The sequence below is a fragment of the Eptatretus burgeri genome, unplaced genomic scaffold (assembly GCF_056783735.1).
Source record: "Eptatretus burgeri isolate ZD-2024b unplaced genomic scaffold, Ebu_testis_v1 Ebu_testis_scaffold_1119, whole genome shotgun sequence".
NCBI classification, from domain to species: domain Eukaryota; kingdom Metazoa; phylum Chordata; class Myxini; order Myxiniformes; family Myxinidae; genus Eptatretus; species Eptatretus burgeri.
Window position 1 is genome coordinate 1 of NW_028223068.1, and position 19,831 is coordinate 19,831.

The 19,831-nt window shown below is 45.1% G+C and overlaps 1 long non-coding RNA gene across 2 annotated transcripts; it reads right to left on the reverse strand.

The window, feature by feature from the left end:
* Positions 1-45: 45 nt before the first annotated feature.
* Positions 46-9,466, reverse strand: LOC147006919 (uncharacterized). Of its 2 annotated transcripts, XR_015054528.1 has the most exons (4): positions 8,852-9,466; positions 7,354-7,965; positions 3,264-3,465; positions 46-2,526 (listed from the first exon to the last, which is right to left on the reverse strand). It is a non-coding gene; the product is annotated as an uncharacterized LOC147006919 (long non-coding RNA). The 2 variants fall into 2 exon arrangements; XR_015054527.1 differs by lacking the exon at positions 46-2,526 and having other exon boundaries at positions 2,545-3,465.
* Positions 9,467-19,831: the final 10,365 nt, after the last annotated feature.

Here is a 19,831-nt window from a genome sequence, read left to right on the forward strand (position 1 = left end):
AAATGATTTATGGATTTGGTGAAATGATTTATGGATTTACGGAAATGATTTATGGATTTGGTGAAATGGGTTTTCATTTGAGGGTTGGGTTTGAATGTGAGGGTTGGGGGTTTAATGTGAGGGTTGGGGGTTTAATGTGAGGGTTGGGGGTTTAATGTGAGGGTTGGGGGTTTTATGTGAGTTTGGGGGTTGAATGTGAGGTGCAACGCAATGGGAGGGTTCTACCCGGGGTTTGGTTCCGATGATAATAATTAAGATCTCAACAGATACCTCTTGTTATGTTCTCCTGAGCCTGGTCCTCTCGTGCTCACAGTGACGTGACAGAGAAGTGTGAAACTCCAACCTCTTACCTAAAAAGGATACATCTGTTGAGGTCATGATTTGAGGTGTGACGTCATTGCTTCTTTAAATTATTTGTTTGCTGAACTTCCTGCAAATAAAATGAACTTCAAACATCTTCATCATTCATATCATATAATTTACAATCCAAGAAACTGTAAAATATGAACGACTTTTAAAAACTCATCAGTCTATCTTTTGGTTAAACCTTTTTCAAACTGTGATTTCCACTTGAAAATTCTTCCAATATCACCAACCTGAAACTTTGGATTTCTCGAGTTCGTCTCCTTCTCATGTTCTAATTACCTCCATCAGTGAATGTGGAACGAAGTTATGTTTTCACTCCTGTCTGTCTGTCTGTCTGTCTGTCTGTCACACGATTTTCATCACAGTTTCATCTCCACACAAAAGCTCATTACCCGACTCTGTTATCTCGAGCGGCCGCAGACATCAAAATAGGTACAAAGAGGGAGAGCATCCGTACTCGATCCTCATATCAACAAAACACGTTCATTTAATTTTAACCTCCCTCCACTGTGGTTTTACACAACCAGCTGAACCAAAGCTCCAGCTGTTGGTGTTCTCACAGTTCAAATTTTCTGTTCTGTGCTTCTGCGCAATTTCCTGGTCATGGTGTGGCTTCCTCTGCAGGCTCACTCAAAATGGAGCATCCCACTCAACAACAAGCTCACACGAATATTATCATCACCCTCAACATGTTTGAACTCCAGCACAGATGAACTACTGACAGTCAATCAAATTCTTTCCGTGGAGGACGTTCGGGTATTATCATTGAAATGTCCTCATATTTTCATGTGATGGAAATGATAATGAATGTCCCCGTATGGAGGAACCTGAATCAAATTGAACCCGCACATCCCCCTCCAACTTTACCTTGCTTTCATCATTGATTATATCCGAGTCGCTGAGCAGATCGAGATGCCACCGATACGCCAACGTGAAGAGCGCATCATCAGACCCATTAGATTGTAACATTTCTGTTGCTCCAACTCAATCTCCCCAAAGTAGACCTTGCCACCACCAATCTTCATTGTCCACTACTTTTGAGTTTCCCACATTATGACAATATTTGGGTCACACTGGGCTCTACTCCACAGGTTGTTGTAATACACAAACTGTAAAACAGCCCACATGGTAAACTGTGAAAACGGTATATCAGAATTCAATACGACGCGATGAAACAACTTCATCAACGTTCTTTCAGATCACCCCTTGTTTAAAGGTCATTAATGAACCAGCTGGGTTTATACTACAATTAAATCAGCAATTTAAGAGTAACTAATTCTTCTGAGACAAGCTCAGATTCTGAACCCCAAAAATCCAAATCGATATTTTAACCTTTCATCGAAATTAGAGCTCACAACGTCTGGAATTACAATACAGGTGTGTTCTCATCCCATGGTCACTGGAGTACCCACAATCATTTATCTCAGGAGGTTTTAGAAAGGGAAACGTTCTACCTCTGGAGTCCCACTGATTGGAAAGTTATCGCACCAACCATTCTTGCTGGTTCAGCCCTCCTCGCAAAACCCACCCAGATAACTTACATCATCATCATCATCATCATCATCATCATCATTATTATTATTATTATTATTATTACTATTATTATTATTGTTATACACAATTCTAGTTTTCGCAAAGCCAGATTGAATGCATCTAGATTTATTTACTTACAAAGTCAACGCTCGTGGAAGAGCGGGAACATTGAACAGTTCAAAATGCAACAGAGCAGAGGAACAAAAGAAAGAGGGGGTGGGGAGGGAGTGCTGGTGGTGGGGGGGAGGGCATTAGTTTGGTTGAAAGATAAAATGAGTTGAACAAATAAGGGATGAGGGGAGGAAAGGACACATGGGGTGGAGAAGATGCAGATGGAAACAAACTCTCAGGAAGAAAAAATTGGGAATTTGGAAGGAGATGGATTTGAGGGAGGAGGGGAAGGGTGGGTGTTAACGGGGGGAAGAAAATATCACAGTTTGGGATGGGGATTATCTGAGATGGTGATGAACAGCTGTCTTGAAGACCTGGAGGGAAAAGTGAGATTGAAGGCAGTGTGGCAGTTTGTTCCAAAGGCGGGGAAAAAGAAGAATGAAAGAATGAATGTGAGCAGTGATTCTTGATTTTGGTAGTTTTCCCAAAAGGGGTTGATGGCAGACCTTGAGCACCCTGCAGAAATATGGGGCGAGGGACAGATCGCAGTCAGAGCGGGGGGGGGGGGGGGACGAGGCCAGAGAGGAGATGGGAAAATCTTCCCAACTGGTTGCTGTTGGGGTTGAAGCTCAAACATTTTCCATTCTTAATGATTTGGAACAAATTATCACCCACCCTACCCATATCCCAGATCGTCATGACGACACTGCCAATACTTTAGATTTATTCTTGACTTCCAATCCGTTGCATTGCAACTACAATTTCACCTCCAATTGGTTCTTCTGACCACAATCTTGTGAACATCACTTTACTCAACACCACTTCCTCTCATCCGACTGCTCCGATGAAATGCCAGTGTTGGCATTTCAATAATGCTGACTGGACTGGTTTACAAAACTTTTTTCTGACTTTCCCTGGAAAGACAACAGCCTGGCCTCCTTGAGCAATGTCTCTATCTCTGCTGAACGTATGGTTGAGGTGATTTTTGCAGGAATGGAGACTTGGATCCCTTTCTCTTTCAAATCTATCTCTACAACCAATTCTTGGTTCAATTGTTACGAATCTGGAAGCCATGAGCACTCAACATACAGGTCCTATAGCTCAGTTATTTTGATAAGTAAATGTGGATAGATCGCTCCCTTTCCCTTGTTAAATGGGTAATTAAATGTTCATGCGCTGTGGAGTTATTTTGACAGTCAGGGTTATCTTTTATTTTAAATCAACTATAACTACAACAGCAGCATCACCCTCACCTTCACCTCGCTTCCTCACCCGACGCCATGGCCTACGTGCGTGTCGGCACGTACGTGGGCGGAGTCCAATGTGCGAGGCGGGGTTTCTTTGGGGCATTGGCATCTTGGATTTCACTCCAAATACGGGAATGGCGCCCCTCTCAGCCAATCGGAGGGGTGCGAGCGAGATTGCTGTCGGGCAGCCAATGAGAGAGGGCCACGCCTGAATGGATGGCACGAGAGAGAAAGAAAGAAAAGGAGAGCCGAGGATAAGTGTGGTGCATCGGCTGGAAAAAAAAGAGGAGAGTTTTGGTTGTCGGGACGAGCGCTGAGCGGAGCTCTGGACTTTAATCTCTCTCGCTGGCGTCTGTTTCTTCGAGCCGTTTCCTCGAGCACGTGTTCTGGGCTCTGCTGGTCCCATCGCTGGCGCCTGGTTCTTCGGACCGCTTCTCGACGCTGACGTGAGGCAACACACGAGGTGGACAGGTCCATGTCCTTCTGGGTATCTGTGTGTGTGTGTGTGTGTGTGTGTGTGTGTGTGTGTGTGTGTGTGTGTGTGTGTGTGTGTGTGTGTGTGTGTGTGTGTCTGTCGGTGTGCCCCTCCTTTAAGTAGTAAATTGTTAAGTGCCTTCGCTGTACATTATTTGCCTTGCATCTCTTATTAATCGTGATAACTGCCCTTGCGTGCTTCCCTCCTTCCCCACCTACTGTTAATAAATACCCTATTTGCTAAATGTATCAGCTCGTTTTTGTGTTTCTTTGATTGGTTTAACACGGTGCGTGTTGGGGAATTAGAAAGGCCGTTGTTGCCGTAAATGTACGTTTGGACCGACAGATCTCGGTAACCATCCGCTCGGTTACACACGGTTCGAGCACGATACTGGCTCCGCCGAGGATGAATTTCCCCGGTAATTTGGACGACGTGGGTATTCAGGTAAATTGAAATGGCCGGCCACAGTTCTGTTTGGAGTGTGTGTGTCAGTGGTGGCGCCGTCCTTTAAGTAGAAATTGTATAAGTGTTGATTGCTCATTGTACATTGCATTTAATTCGGAATAAGTCTGCACTGTGTCTTATTATTGCAAAGAAATATCTGTTAAATGTTCCAGTTCATTGCCTGTCGTTTCTAACATTGACCCAGCATGGTTCGGGCTTGAGAATGAGTGAGGCCGTTTGTGCCATAAGTTGTCATTTGGACCTGCGCGGCTCTGGTAATTCCTGCTCAGTTCCGCCAGACCAGAGTCGGTAAATTCGACTCGGTTCGGACAGAGTCGGCCGAGGGTGTGGTTTATCCGGTAGTTAGATGACGTGGGTACTTAGGTATATCGGAATTGGACAATTAATCCTACCCCACGCCGACGAAATATTGGCGTCCACAATCCGCGAAGGGACCCGTGACCTTTGGAGTTATCCAAGGGTTACGACCTTAAATTCAGGGTGTTCGGTGAGAGACGGCCCAACTGCTCCGTCTCGCGGTCATTACCGCAACCGGAACCACAACAATATGTGAGGTGCAGCATTCCTTGAATCAAAAGAAAGGTGACATCATCTCATCCTCTTCCACTAATAGATCTTTCTGGTCCTGAGCTTAAAGTATCTCCAACAACTTCTGTAGCTCGACCTTTCCTTTGCTTTTCTGTTCCGATGATACTATCACCGTCTCTCCGACTGACAAAGCAACTCTTTTTGTTTCTCTTTTCTCCTCCAACTCCACACTGGATGATTCTAACAATCCATCTCCCTCTGATGCTTCCCTCACCAATCCTATATTCCTCCATGTAATCTCTTTTCATGCAGTCAAAAAATACTCCTCTTTCTGGACATAAGCAAGGCCTACGGGCAAGATGGCAGTCCTCCCCGTGTCTTGAAGGAACGTACTTTCGAACTTTCACCCGTGCTTGCTCGTTTGTTTCGTTTTTGTTTAAAAACCCAAACTTTTCCTCTTTCCTGGAACATACCTTAGTACAGCAAATATTAAAGAATGATCATTCAAACCCTCCTAACTACCGTCCGCTTGCTCTGACTTCCACCGTTTCCAAAGTCTTTGAATATCTTCTTAATTCCCATTTTCTCCATCATATTAAATCTCACTCTTCTATCTGACCATCAATACGTCTTTCACAAGGCAAGATCTGCATGTGATGTCCTTTCTTACATTATGAATATCTGGGCCTCTTCTCGGAGAGACTTTGGGGAATCCTTTGCTGGAGGCCTTGATATCTGAAAAGCGTTTGAAAGAGTTTGGCATCGGGGTTTGATATCCAATCTTCCCTCTTTCAGCTTTCCTCCTTCTCTCTGCTCTCCCATCTCGAGCTTTCTCTCCACCCACTCTATCCCCGTCATTGTTGATGGTTCAACATCTTTACAGATATTACTTCGATTTCTGCTCACAAGAACTTGCTGCTTGTGTACCTCCACCATAAGCGATACCAAGGAATACTCGACAAGCCACAACATCACGTGATCATTGAGTGGCCATTGGCAACTCAAGGATGGGACGTTACGATGTTTGTTTCTTCCTCTCCACTGCCAAACTCTGGAACTCTCTTCCTTCTCATGTCTTCACAAACACTTATGACCTTCCCCTTTGAAAAAGCAGATTTTTTTACTTTCTCAAAAACTCTCAGACTATTCTCAGGAGGGAAGAGCTAGGAAGGGGTGGTGGATTAATGCCTCAGCAAATGTTGCTCTTCATCATGGGGGGGGGCAGGGATAGAGAGGAGGGGCAAGAGGGTTGGGGAAGCTTGGAGGGGGAGAGAAAGGAGGGAAGAGCGAGGAAAAGGTGGAGGGGGGGGGGAGATTGACACCTCAGAAAATGTCGCTATTCATCACGGGAGGTGCGAGGGAGAGACAGAGGTGTGGGAGGAGAGTGTTGCATTTCATGAAAGAGAGAGAGAAGGTAAACAAGACAGAAAGCCCCTCATAAAAAATGACGTTCAATAGACACCCGATTTTTGAATGACCACCATTTGAAAAATAAAACCTCAATCAAAAATCGGCTTGATTAAAAATTTTCTAAATATCTCGAAGTGTTTAAATCCGAAGTCTCGTTTCTCTACATTCAAAACTGAAGGACAGGAATTGAAAATACTGTTCGCGGTTTTTCGGCTGATGCACAGGAACGGGTGGTTGCTCGGCAACGAAATTCAAACGCGCACATTCCCAACAAATACTGTACATGTCGGCAAAGTTTCATCGAAATCGGTTCACTGGTTTATGCTGTGGAGCCTCGCGTTGCAGACACACACACACACACACACACACACACACACACACACACACACACACACACACACACACACACACACACACTCACACAAACACTAACACAATACACACACACACACACACTCACACACACACAAACACTCACACACACACACACACTCACACACACACTAACACAAACACACACACACACACACTCACACTCACACTCACACACTAACACAAACACTCACACACACACAAACACAAACACACACACACAGCACAAACATCACACACACACACACGCAGCACAAACATCACACACACACACACGCAGCACAAACATCACACACACACACACTCACACACACTCACACTAACACAAACGCTCACACACGCACACTCACACACTAACACAAACACTCACACACACACACTCACACACACACTAACACAAACACACACACACACACACACACACTCACATACACACTCACACACATACACTCACATACACACTCAAACACACTCACACACACTCACAAACACTCACAAACACACACACAAACACTCACACACACTCACACTCACACTCACACACTAACACAAACACTCACACACACACACACACACACACACACACACACACACACACACACACACACACACACACACACTCACACACACACACACACTAACACAAACACAAACACACACACTCACACTCACACACACACTCACACTCACAAACACAAACACACACACTAACTCTCACACACTCACACACTCACAAACACTCACACACACACACACACACACACACACACACACACACACACACACACGTCATTTCTCAGTGATTTTGACCGAAGCAAAGAGGAAATCAAGAAAATGACCAAATACCAAGATCTCAGTGATGAAGTGAAAATATCCTGGAAGTTGAAGATCCATAATTGTCCGGGTGATCACTGGAGCAACGGGAATAATGAAGAAGAAGAACCTCACGGAGTATTAATTAATAAACGGGGAGGTTTTAAAGACGTGTCGTGGTTCATTAATTTCTTTTTTATTCATTCATTACTTTTTATTTTGCGAATATTTGTGATGAAGCAAACACGTGACTAATATTAGCCAATCAGTTGCATCCTTCCAGAGAGCCAATCAAGGCGGGGGATCCTGCAAGGTCAGGGCAAACGAGAGATCATCATCACGACATGTCCCAACCTGACGATCCTTTCCTTACGAGTATTTCCACATCTCCATCCACGAGACACTCAACACGTCAATGTTTAATAATTAATTTAGTTCACCATTACCAGAACTATTGAACGAAGTGGACTTTGTTTGTTTCGTTAAACAACCAGGACGACAACGAACGACTCTCTTCCACGGACTTCTTATAATAACCTGGACCATCAATGCCATCGACTCGCAGCAGTGAGAACTGAAGTCACCGGAAATGGTTCCGCGGCCATGTTACGTTGCCACTCGCTGGTCGCGCGCAATTCAAAAAACCTGAAGATGCAAAAAGAGTTGTAACTATTTTGAACCGGTAAATGTAAAAATGCCACAGTGCGTGGTGTTCGGATGTAATAATAGGTGTGGGAAGAGGTCCACGTGACCTTTCATCGGTGAGAATGTGATTGTTGATGGGGGGGGGGGGTTCTCTTCCAATCATCAATCTATTTTTAGAGTATTATTTTAAGAATTTACAGTTTCAACGCGAAACGCCAGTTTAACAATCTCAATGATGCCAAAGTACAGTCGATAATTCAAAAGAAAATGTAAAAAAAACACCATATTATCCAGGAATACGCTGGAAATGAGTTTTCCAGGCGTCTGGAATTCAATTCCTTCTCTCACACAGCACATCTGTGAGTGTCACACAAAGGTTCGTGTCCACCATGTTGTTCGAACCATCAACACTGGATTGAAAGATAAACCCATCAGGAAAAAAATCAGCGAACTGATCGTATTTGCACATCAATAGTTTACTAACCATTTACATTGAAGTGTTTCTCCTTGGTTTGGACATTTCTTATGTTTCAACCTCCTGTGATTATAATAGTTGATCGTCATCTTCTGTCGGTCAATGCATATTAAACCAGTCTCATTGGTGTGTAGATTATAGATCATATTTATTAAGGTTGTCCGATGTCTGTTCCATGTTTTGATGATTGGACAATATATTATTAATTATCGGCCATAAGGCCTATTATTATAGGGGGAGCTGAAAGCTCCCGCCTTATGGCCGATAATAATACAAATATTATAGGCCATAGGGGGTTAGCTATACACATTACATTATCATCAACACATTACACTGATAATTATCATCAGATCACGTGACATATGATATGATAATCATTCATGAGAATTGTGACACCTCGTACTCACTCACCTCATCGATTCGTGCTGCAGAGCTCATATTCGCCTGGTAGTGATAATGGGCGGCGGAGACTGTTGTTCGTGAAATGAAAATCCTGTTCTTCTTATTAAACTGGACAAAAATGTTGTTTCCAGCGAGAAATTCGGCACAGATTAATATATTCAATCCGTGAATTCGGATTGGCAACGCAACATGGCGACTTGAGTCGAGAGGCCGTTGCTGGTCGAGGTTATTATAACAAGTCCGTGACTAACACCCAGAATCTCGTGAAGCGACTCTCAAACTCCCGGGATATGGTTGCTTAGCAACCTCGTGTGTCTCATTTTGAATAAACTGTTCGTTGATTGTTGAGTGATTCAATTACCTGTTCAAAGGTGAACCAAATGTGCCTTTGTGATGAATACTCTTCTTCATCGTCGTCACGCAGTCATAATAATCTTCCTCAGTCATAATATGACGTCATAGTCATAATCTTATTCGTAATAATATTCTTCCCAACAGTCATGGAGTCGCAAAGATAAATAAATTTATTTATTCGGATGCAGCCCGTGCCTGCTTGGCTGCATAATTTTCTGGGGGCGTGGCTGTGCCGCTAATGCAGTGCCCCCGTTACCTGCATGCTGGTACTCGTTTTGCAAGCCTCAGAAGGATGGCAGACTGTCAACCCACCTGGTGTTAATTCAACTCACCGATAGGGGCTTGAACTCGAGACCCTAAGGCCTTAAGCCAGCCACCCGATTATCATCTTCAGCCAAATAGATAATAGTTAGTGACGGTTGTGGAGTAAAGTTAGTGAGGATTTTGGAAGTGGTGATGGTGCAGTGTGTGCAGGCAGTGGTGATGGTGCAGTGAGGGCAGGCAGTGGTGGAGGTGCAGTGTGTGCAGGCAGTGGTGATGGTGCAGCGAGGGCAGGCAGTGGTGATGGTGCAGCGGGGACAGGCAGTGGTGATGGTGCAGCGGGGACAGGCAGTGGTGATGGTGCAGTGTGTGCAGGCAGTGGTGATGGTGCCGCGAGGGCAGGCAGTGGTGATGGTGCAGCGGGGACAGGCAGTGGTGATGGTGCAGCGGGGACAGGCAGTGGTGATGGTGTCGCGGGGACAGGCAGTGGTGATGGTGCAGCGAGGACAGGCAGTGGTGATGGTGCAGCGAGGACAGGCAGTGGTGATGGTGCAGCAAGGACAGGCAGTAGTGATGGTGTAGCGAGGGCAGGCAGTGGTGATGGCGCAGCGGGGACAGGCAGTGGTGACGGTGCAGCGCAGACAGGCAGTGGTGATGGTGTAGCGAGGACAGGCAGTGGTGATGGTGTAGCAAGGGCAGGCAGTGGTGATGGTGCAGCGAGGACAGGCAGTGGTGATGGTGTGGCAAGGGCAGGCAGTGGTGGAGGCGCAGCAGGTGCAGGCAGTGGTGGAGGGGCAACGTGTGCAGGCAGTGCTGGAGGCGCAGCGGGTGCAGGCAGTGGTGGAGGCGCAGCGTGTGCAGGCAGTGGTGGAGGCGCACCGGGTGCAATCTGTGGTGGTACAGCAGGTGCAGGCACTGGGGGCAGGCAGTGGGTGCAGTGGGGGCAGGCAGTGGTGACGGTGCAACGAGGATAGGTGGAAGTACAGGGGGTGCAGGCAGTGGTGGATGCTTAGCGGGTGCAGGCAGTGGTGGAGGTGCACTGGGTGCAAGCAGTGGTGGTACAGCAGGTGCAGGCAGTGGTGTATATTCAGCAACAGAAATTGGTCGAAACGAGGTATGGGAGACAGTTTTTGTGGGTGATGAGACAATTAAATATGTAGATTCTTCATTCTGCAGGAAGGATCGGAGACATAGAATTCTGTGTAGTTTTGAAGGAGCGGGAGTTCGGGACATTGAAGGAAGGGTAAACGATATTGTATCGGGTCACGGCAGGAAGAAGTTGGTTGTGGTACACCTCGGAGCAAATGATGTTGGGAAAGTTTACTCGGAGGTTTTGAAAAATAGACACAGGATATTGGGTAACCGGTTGAAAGCAAAGGGTTGTGAGGTCATGTTTTCTGGGATTCTCCCAAGATTAGGAAACGATATAGAAATTATGATCAGAGCAATAGACATCAACCAATGGCTGGAAGAATGGTGGAGGGAGGAAGGTTTTACATTTAACAAGCTGTGGGAATCATTTCGGGGACAAAGGCAGTGTTTCCAGAGTGATGGCCGGAAATTAAATAGAAAGGTTCGCAGTGGGAATTGAGGAAGGAATTCAGGCTTTTTCTGTCAGCGGAGGGTGGGGAAGCTCTAAAGGAAGGAACGGATGAAGTAATTGGGATGAGTCAGGCCAGGCAGGAAAATATAATTTCTGGAAGGGAAAAGTTAAACATATTCAATGCCAATGCCAGAATTTTAAATAAGATGGAAGAACTTGAAGCCAAAGTAGATCGCGAAGAGTACGATATAGTTGCAGTGAGTGAGACATGGTTTCAGGAGGAGAGTAACTGGAGGACAAGATGAGAAGGCCAAGGTGTATCCAAGGCATCCAAGAAAGGTTTGAAATCCCAAAAAATCCCACGGCCGCGATATACAGAACAGAGGTCCGCATGGTGGCGCCCGCAGTCCGTGTGTCATCGGGCCAACACGACGAAGACGTTCCGTTTCACACTTTATGACGTCACAATGTGCTGCACCATTCACTATGACATTCTATTGTGAAGCATTCTTTATTTGAAAAATATTTATTTGTTATTTTTATCATAAATATTTGAACATTTTTGACATCGACACCAATAAGATATTTTAATTTTGGAGGATTTCAATATATTTTAAAATGTAAAATGATATTTTAAAATGCTGAATTTTTAGGTGGTACGAGAGAATCTTGGAGATATGATGTGCCCAAAATGGGTCTCCATGATGGTGTCAGGACCAGGAGCTTCAGAGAACAGACCTTTCCCAAAGGGTGAACCAAAAATGAATTGTGGGATTTGCAATCCAGTGTTTATGGAAGGACAAAATGAGAATATGTGTTGTGATTGAATTAAAAGTTGTTCATGGGAGATGACCTGCAGTTGGTTGTTTTCTTGAGATTGGCAAAGAAGAATGTTGCTGCACCCTGCCTGAGCTCAAGATGAGGAAGTGTCCTGCACAGTGTGGAGTCATCTACAAAGTGATATTTTCCATTTATGAAGAAAGGTCTTTGATGTTAATCAAGAACAGAATGGTCCCAGAACGCGACAGGTAGGAGTGCTGGCCTCGAGAGATGGAGCAGAACGAACCCCAGAGCAACCGGATACCAGGCAAGTGTACGGGAATGTGATCAAAAGTTCATATCCATAATTAACAATCTTTTACACTTCTGATAATTACCTCCGCCACTGAAGGGGAAGGAGGTTATGTTTTCACCCCTTTCTGTCTATTTGACATTAGTCTTTATGATGATGGGTGGACCTTCAAGACGACATCGCCACGTTCGGTGGGTTTCCCTTCAAGATGACATCACCATGTTCGGTGGGTTTCCCTTCAAGATGACATAACCACGTTCGGTGAGTGGCTCTTCAAGACGACATCACCACGTTCGGTGGGTTTACCTTCAAGACGACATCACCACGTTCAGTGGGTTTCCCTTCAAGACGACATCACCACGTTCGGTGGGTGGCTCTTCAAGATGACATCACCACGTTCGGTGGGTTTACCTTCAAGACGACATTGCGACGATTGGTGGGTTTCACTTCAAGATGACATCACCACATTTGGTGGGTGGCCCTTCAAGATGACATGACGTTCGGTGGGTGGCTCTTTAAGATGACATAGTCACGTTCGGTGCGTGGCTTTTCAAGATGACATCACCATGTTCGGTGGATGGCCCTTCAAGACGACGTTGCCACGGTCGGTGGATGGCTTTTCAAGATGATATCGCCACATTCGGTGGATGGCCCTTCAAGACGACGTTGCCACGGTCGGTGGATGGCTTTTCAAGATGATATCGCCACATTCGGTGGATGGCCCTTCAAGACGACATTGCTACGTTCAGTGAGTGGCTTTTCAAGATGATAGTCACGTTCGGTGGATGGCCCTTCAAGACGACATTTCCACGTTCGATGAGTGGCTTTTCAAGATGACATCACCATGTTCGGTGGGTGGCCCTTCAAGATGACATCACGTTCAGTGCGTGGCTTTTCAAGATGACATCACCATGTTCGGTGGATGGCCCTTCAAGACGACGTTGCCACGGTCGGTGGATGGCTTTTCAAGATGATATCGCCACATTCGATGGATGGCCCTTCAAGACGACATTGCTACGTTCAGTGAGTGGCTTTTCAAGATGATAGTCACGTTCGGTGGATGGCCCTTCAAGACGACATTTCCACGTTCGGTGAGTGGCTTTTCAAGATGACATCACCATGTTCGGTGAGTGGCTCTTCAAGACGACATGGTCACCTTCGGTGGATGGCTCTTCAAGATGACATCGCCACGTTCGGTGGGTGGCTCTTCAAGATGACGTCACCACATTCGGTGGTTGGCCCTTCAAGATGATATTGTTGTGGTTGTGGGGGTAGATTGAGTTATTTAATCGGAAAGTTAGTATTGAATGTAGTTGTTTGGAGACATGGAGACATCTCGATGCAATTAAGCAGGGAGACTGTGAGCTTAAGTGTTACGTGTCACCACACAAGGGGTGGTGCGGAGTCAATTAGACATGGATTAAGAAAAAGTTCCCCCAGTATGTAATTGCCCCCTGTAACCTATTCCTACGTTTTTGCATTTACAATCGAGCCAAACGTGCCGAGCAGGCAGAAACCCCGCCTTCCCGGGTTTCGTGCGAGCAAGCTCCGCCTTGCTGGTGGGTGGCCCATTTTTTTTTTCCACAGAAAAAAAGATGACGTCATCAGTCACGAGAGTCGGCAAGCATATTGTTTTAAAAAAAAATAAACCTTCAAAAATCTTCTTCTCTCTCAGAAGTGGCTGAACAGATCGAGAAAAAAAACTTTACATGCATGACCGCCTATCCAGGAAGAACAGAAGGTTCACACATATGACATCATAGGTCACATGGTTTGGCAGCCATATTAGATTAACACAAAAAACCTATTTTAAGAAATCGTCTCCAGAACGGCTGCACAGATCGAGGGGAAACTTCAGAAAAATGTTCCCCAAGCCGAGGTTGTATAACTTTGTTGAGCAATAATTGAGAGGTCACATGGTTTGGAAGCCATATTGGATTGAAGAGAAATATTAAATTCCGTTTTCTCTGGAACCGCTTAATCGATCAACATGAAACTTTACAATTGTGATCTCGTGGTGATGCAGAACACATGTTCGAAATTTCAGCTTGATCAGACAAATGGTATGGCAGCCAATAATTATTAATTTTTTTGATCTGGGTTATTTTTCATGTTTTTATGATTATTATAATTATTTTTTTGAAAAAGGCTCAATTGGCTGTGTCTGGATGGGGGATTTTTTTGTTGACACTGTCGAGGCTCGTATGAGATCAAACACACAACGTACAACAAGGGGAGCAGGAGTCAAGAGGGGTGGGAGAGGGAAGGGAAAAAGTGTGCAACAGAGATACGAGGAGATCTGTGGAAGGTAGAGGGATGGGGTGGGGTACACAGGCAAAACAAGATGGACACTCCAGGGACTTTCAGGTCCTTGCACAACAGGGAATTTCAGGAAGGAAAGCAGGGAATTTGAATGAGGTGGGTTTGGGGTGGATTAGCAGAGGTAGAAAAGAGCATGGTTTTGGATGGGGAAGATGAGAGATGGTGGTGAATAGCTGTTTTGAAGACCTGGAGGGAAGAGTGGGATTGAAGAGATTGTGGGAGTTTGCTCCGAAGGCGGGAAAAAGAGGAATGAAAGAGTGAAGGTGAGCAGTGATTCTTTATTTTGGTAGTTTTACCAGAAGGGGTTGATGGCAGACTTTGAGCACCCTGCATATCCTTGGACACCATAGGAAGAGAGTTTGGTGAGCAGGGTAGGGTGCAGAACATATCGAAGGCAAGCGATATGTCGAGGGAGATGGCTCTGATTTCATGTCTGGCATTGAGGATCTCCATCCATTGTTGGGAGAGCAGAGGTAGCATATTCAGGGTAGAGTGACCTGGTCTGAAACCAAATTGATGATCAGAAATCAAGCCATTGGAGAAGAGGAAGGATTTAATGTCTGAAGCAATGATGGATTCCATAACCTTGCTGATGATTGGGAGAAGGCTGATTGGTCTGTCGTTGCAGGGATCTGTTTTTGCACAGCGGTAATGTTTGCTGATTTCCAAGCAGATGGCAGATGACCTTGAGCAAATGAGAGGGTGAGAAGAACAGAGAGAGGGTGAGCAAGAGCAGCAGAGCAGGTTTTTAAGACATGTGGGCTGATGCCATCTGGACCGATTGCAGAATCAGAGTCGAAGTTTGACAGCAAGCTCTTCACCTTGTCAGGAGAAAAGGACACAGAGTCCAGGAACAGCTGGGTATGACTGGGTGAGGTGGGAACAGAAAGCGACGGGTTTGGGATACAAGATTGAGAAGCAAACACAGAGTGCAGGCATTTAGTCTTTCCACGTGCAGTGTCAGCTGTGCAGCCATTTGAGGTAATGGAGGGGATGAGGGGCGGGGAATCATACACCAGAAACAGATTTGATTGGACACCACCAGGATTTTGAGGAGGAGGAGAGGTTTGAGAGTTCAGACTTGAGATGAGAAAGATGTTGTTTTCTGGCTGTCCTGAGGGGAGATACACACTTGTTCCGAGCTTTGTGGAAGGAACTGAGATTACCCTCAGTTGGATTTGCCTTCCCCGAGGTGAAGGCAAGTTGTTTCAGGACAACTGCCTCACCACAAGCTTCAGTGAATCATGGGTGAGAGAAAGGGTAGGACAACTGAAGACAAAATGGGATAAATCTGTGCATGAGAGAGAGAGAGCAAGCTTCTTTGAAAGAATTCCCAGGATGAGTTGCTGTCAGACAAAGTAGAAATGGGAGACCAGTCGAGAAGTTTGATGGCTGCCTGAAGTCCCTGCCAGTCGGCCTGAGTGAAATGCAAGACTCGACGGCGCTGAAGTGGTTCTCCAATAACAGCCAGAGAGATGTTTCCTTTGACAAGATCAATTTTAAAAACACAATGTTTCACTTCCATTCCACTCACAAGGATTGTGACACAGACTGATAGACCTGTAGCAGACATGCAAGGTATCAATCACTCCAGTGTCTAGTTTATTGGCTGTGTGACATCATGAGCTTTCCCTCAGCGCAGACCACGTCGACGTCCTCCAGGAGTCCGCATGCAGCATCACTTGACTTCCGATCACGTCGACCATATTGCCGTCACCACAAATCAATCGATCTGTGCTTTCCAATTCCCTATTCTACTGCGTGATGATTATCAGTACCTGTACTTTCAAGTGTTTCAAACATCAGGATTTCATTCATTCGAGGAATCCACAAATTCAAACTCTGATTAAAAAAAAAACATGAAATAGGATACACAATTCCATCTTAAGGCCTTGTCACACCTTGATGTTTTAGCCAGCGTATGGCAAGGTCTCACAATGTATGTAAAACGCTGGCGCACGCTGAACTATTGATGTTTTTTAAGTTCTGGGCGTATAATAACGTGTTGGACATATGCATAACGTATTAGTTACGTACACAGAACGTTTTAATCACACATAGATAACTTATACCAACGAATGCTGAGCGTGTTGTCGGCGTTCACAACCTATGCCCAACGATAGTCTAACTTATGCAGAGCGCGCGGCAGCGTATCGCCGACGATCACGTGGCGTAGGCTATTCATAGGCTGCGGCTCGATGATTCACATCATAGACGTCGAAGTGTGAAGCCGCTGTCACACCTTGACGTTTTAGCCAGCGTATGCCGACGTATGAAAAATTTGCCGAACTAAGCTGGCACACGTCGAATACGTTATGGGTAAGTTTTGTATACGTTAAGAGCACGCTGGCATACGTCGTAGTACGCTGGCATACGTCATTGTACGCCGAGTACGTCGAGAAATTTTCAGCATGTTGAAAATTTCTCGACGTACTCGACGTATGACATACATTCCGCATGCGCTGGCATGTTGTCGGCACGTTTCCTGATGGTTGGCACACGTCGACATACGTTACTAATAAGTCGAAACACGTCAAGGTAATGGTTTGCGTCAGTGTTCCAGACTCCCTGTTTTTTTTTTCCTTTGGTATGACGGTGATGATTTAAATCATTGAGCGGCAGCCTTTTAATTATATTATATTATAACCGCACAAGAAATCGAAGTGTCAACATGACCGTCATACCAAAGAAAATAAAAAAATAAAAAACCAGGGAGTCTGGAACACTGACGCTAACCATTACATTGACGTGTTTCGACTTATGAGTAACGTGTGTCGACGTGTGTCAATGATCGCGTAACGTGCCTACAACACGTTACTCATAAGTTTCGGGTACGCTAAACATTACCTCGACGTGTTTCGACCTATGAGTAACTTACAAGTGACGTGTGTCGACATATGTCAACGATCGCGTAACGTGCCGACAAGTTATGCCAGCGTAATGCGGAACGTGCGAGTCATACGCTGGCATACGTCGGGAAATTTCAAGCATGGAAAATTTGTCTAACAGCTCGGCGAACTACGACTTATGCCAGCGTACAATGACGTTTGCCAGCGTGCTCTTAACGTATACAAACTTAGCCATAACGTATTCGACGTGTGCCAGCGTTTTAGCCCAATTTTGCATTCGTCAGGCATACGTTTGCGAAATCGTCAAGGTGTGACAGGGCCTTTATGACAAAGAGCTGCCAAGCTGCAGCTACGAGTACAGTGCAGTGTCCCATCCTATTCCTTTGGCTGGAAGGCAGTATCCCATTTATTTAATGTTTATTCCCATTTAAATTTGGAATGGTCATTTGTGGCATGAGATATCGTTTATGTTGTTGTTTTAGATGCAGCCAGTCGTGTTGGCTGCATCATTTTTCTGCAAGTGTGATTGTGCCGCTTATTACCAGTGAGCTGATACTCATTTTGTCGACCTTGGAATGATGACAGGCCGAGTCAACCCACTTGATGTTATTTCAACGGTCCCGACAGGAGCACAAACTCAAGACCTGAAGATCTTTAGGCAATCCCCTGAACCGTGAAGCCAACACCAGGTTTGTACCGTTGATGACAAAGGGCAGACGGGGGAGCCACGTTTTGATCTTCTGTTTACACAAGTTCGGCACATACTTGTCCTGCCTCACAGTAACACCGAAGAGGAAAGTATCTTCTCACAAGTTCCCAACAATATTGATCACGTGCTCACGTGAGGAGAGGTCACGAGCTCTCCTCGCATGTAAAACCCCGGGTCACCAGTTTGATCCTCCGAGAGATCTCGTCACAAAGGTCAAGAAAGCCTGTGGTGAATACGACGACGATCACGGTCACGTGAAGAGACTCGACCGTCAGGTCACGGCCATGTCAGTTTGATTGATTTCTGCTCGTTTGGTGCTTCGTGATCGTCCAAATGAGTCCACACTGAGACTGTGACGTTCAGTAAACATTTGAGGTGAGTCCTGAATAGTGAAGTAGATCGTAGAAAAATCTTGCAAATTATGATACAAGCATCAAATTTGGCATTTCTGTTCTGCAGGGCTTTCTGATCAAATCTGCCCGATTGGCCATTTGAAAATCCAAATTTTGAAAAATTTGACAAAAAAGAAAACCTTCAAAAAAATTTGAAGTAACAGCTGGCTGAAATTCTTGAAGCACAAGTGAACATCCCAGACAGAGAACCAAGGGGAGATTGCAGTCATCATTGATGGCTCAGCACTTATCAATGCCCTACCTCCACGCACTTCAAAGATATTTGATGACTATGCAAAAGAAGACATCATCCCAAAGGTGGAATCCTATGGTGCCAGGTACGAGAGGGTGGACGTAGTGTTTGATGTGTGCAAGAAGTCAAATCTGAAGTCCGAGGCAAGGTCGAAAAGGGGGCAAGGAATCAGAAGAAGTGACAGGAACCAGTAAGACCCCAAGTAACTGGAGAAGCTTTCTTCGAGATGACAACAACGAGATTGAGCTGTTTCACTTACTTGCGGAAAAGATGTGTGAAGCACAGACGACAAGCACAGTCATTGTCACAAAAGGAGAAGATGCCATTAGCAACACAAGTAAGTCACTGGATGCTGTCTCCATGTTGTCATGAAGAAGCTGACACTCGAATATTTGTACACTCCAGGCATGCAACGACGGATGGGAGCAAGTCCATTATTATCATTAAAGCTAATGACACGGACGTACAAGTCATCGCAATATCTGAACTGCCATCCTTACAGGAACTCGGTCTTTAGAACATGTGGATTGCCTTTGGCCAAGTAGCCAAGGCGCGATGGATTCCAGTCCATGAGGTAGTTGCTGCAATAGGGCCTGAGAAAGCTGGAATTGATCCTATACTTCCATGCGTTCACTGGATGTGACGTCGTGTCTGCCTTCCACGGTAAAGGGAAGAAAACTGCATGGCAAACTTGGAACGTCTTTGATGACGTTTCTGAAACATTCACCAATCTCAGCCAGCATCCAACATTGATTCATGATCTTGCCTTTTTTTTTTTTTCAAATTTTTCAAAATTTGGATTTTCAAATGGCCAATCAGGCAGATTTGATTAGAATCCTCTGGAGAACAAATCTGCCAAATTTGATGCCTGTATCATCATTTGCAAGATTCCTCTCAAAAATTGCTGTTATCTGCCCCACTCGATGACTGTGCTTGCTTTCGAGATGTTCTCTCAGTCCTGATGGCTTCAAATTGCCATTGCCCATTACCAAATTGCAAATAATGCATTGGGGTCTTTCAGTTCCATCTCGTTCTGTCATACAGGTGAAGCCAAAACCAACATATGAATCATTCTATTTCCATTTCTTGACAGACATTTTGCAACAAATCTATGAAAGAAAAATACAAAAACTGTTCAATGCATACTAGTGATGAAAAGTCAAACAACACATGATTTTTTGTGGAACAACAGTATCCGAGAAATATTATTAAAAAAAAAATATTAATAATAAGT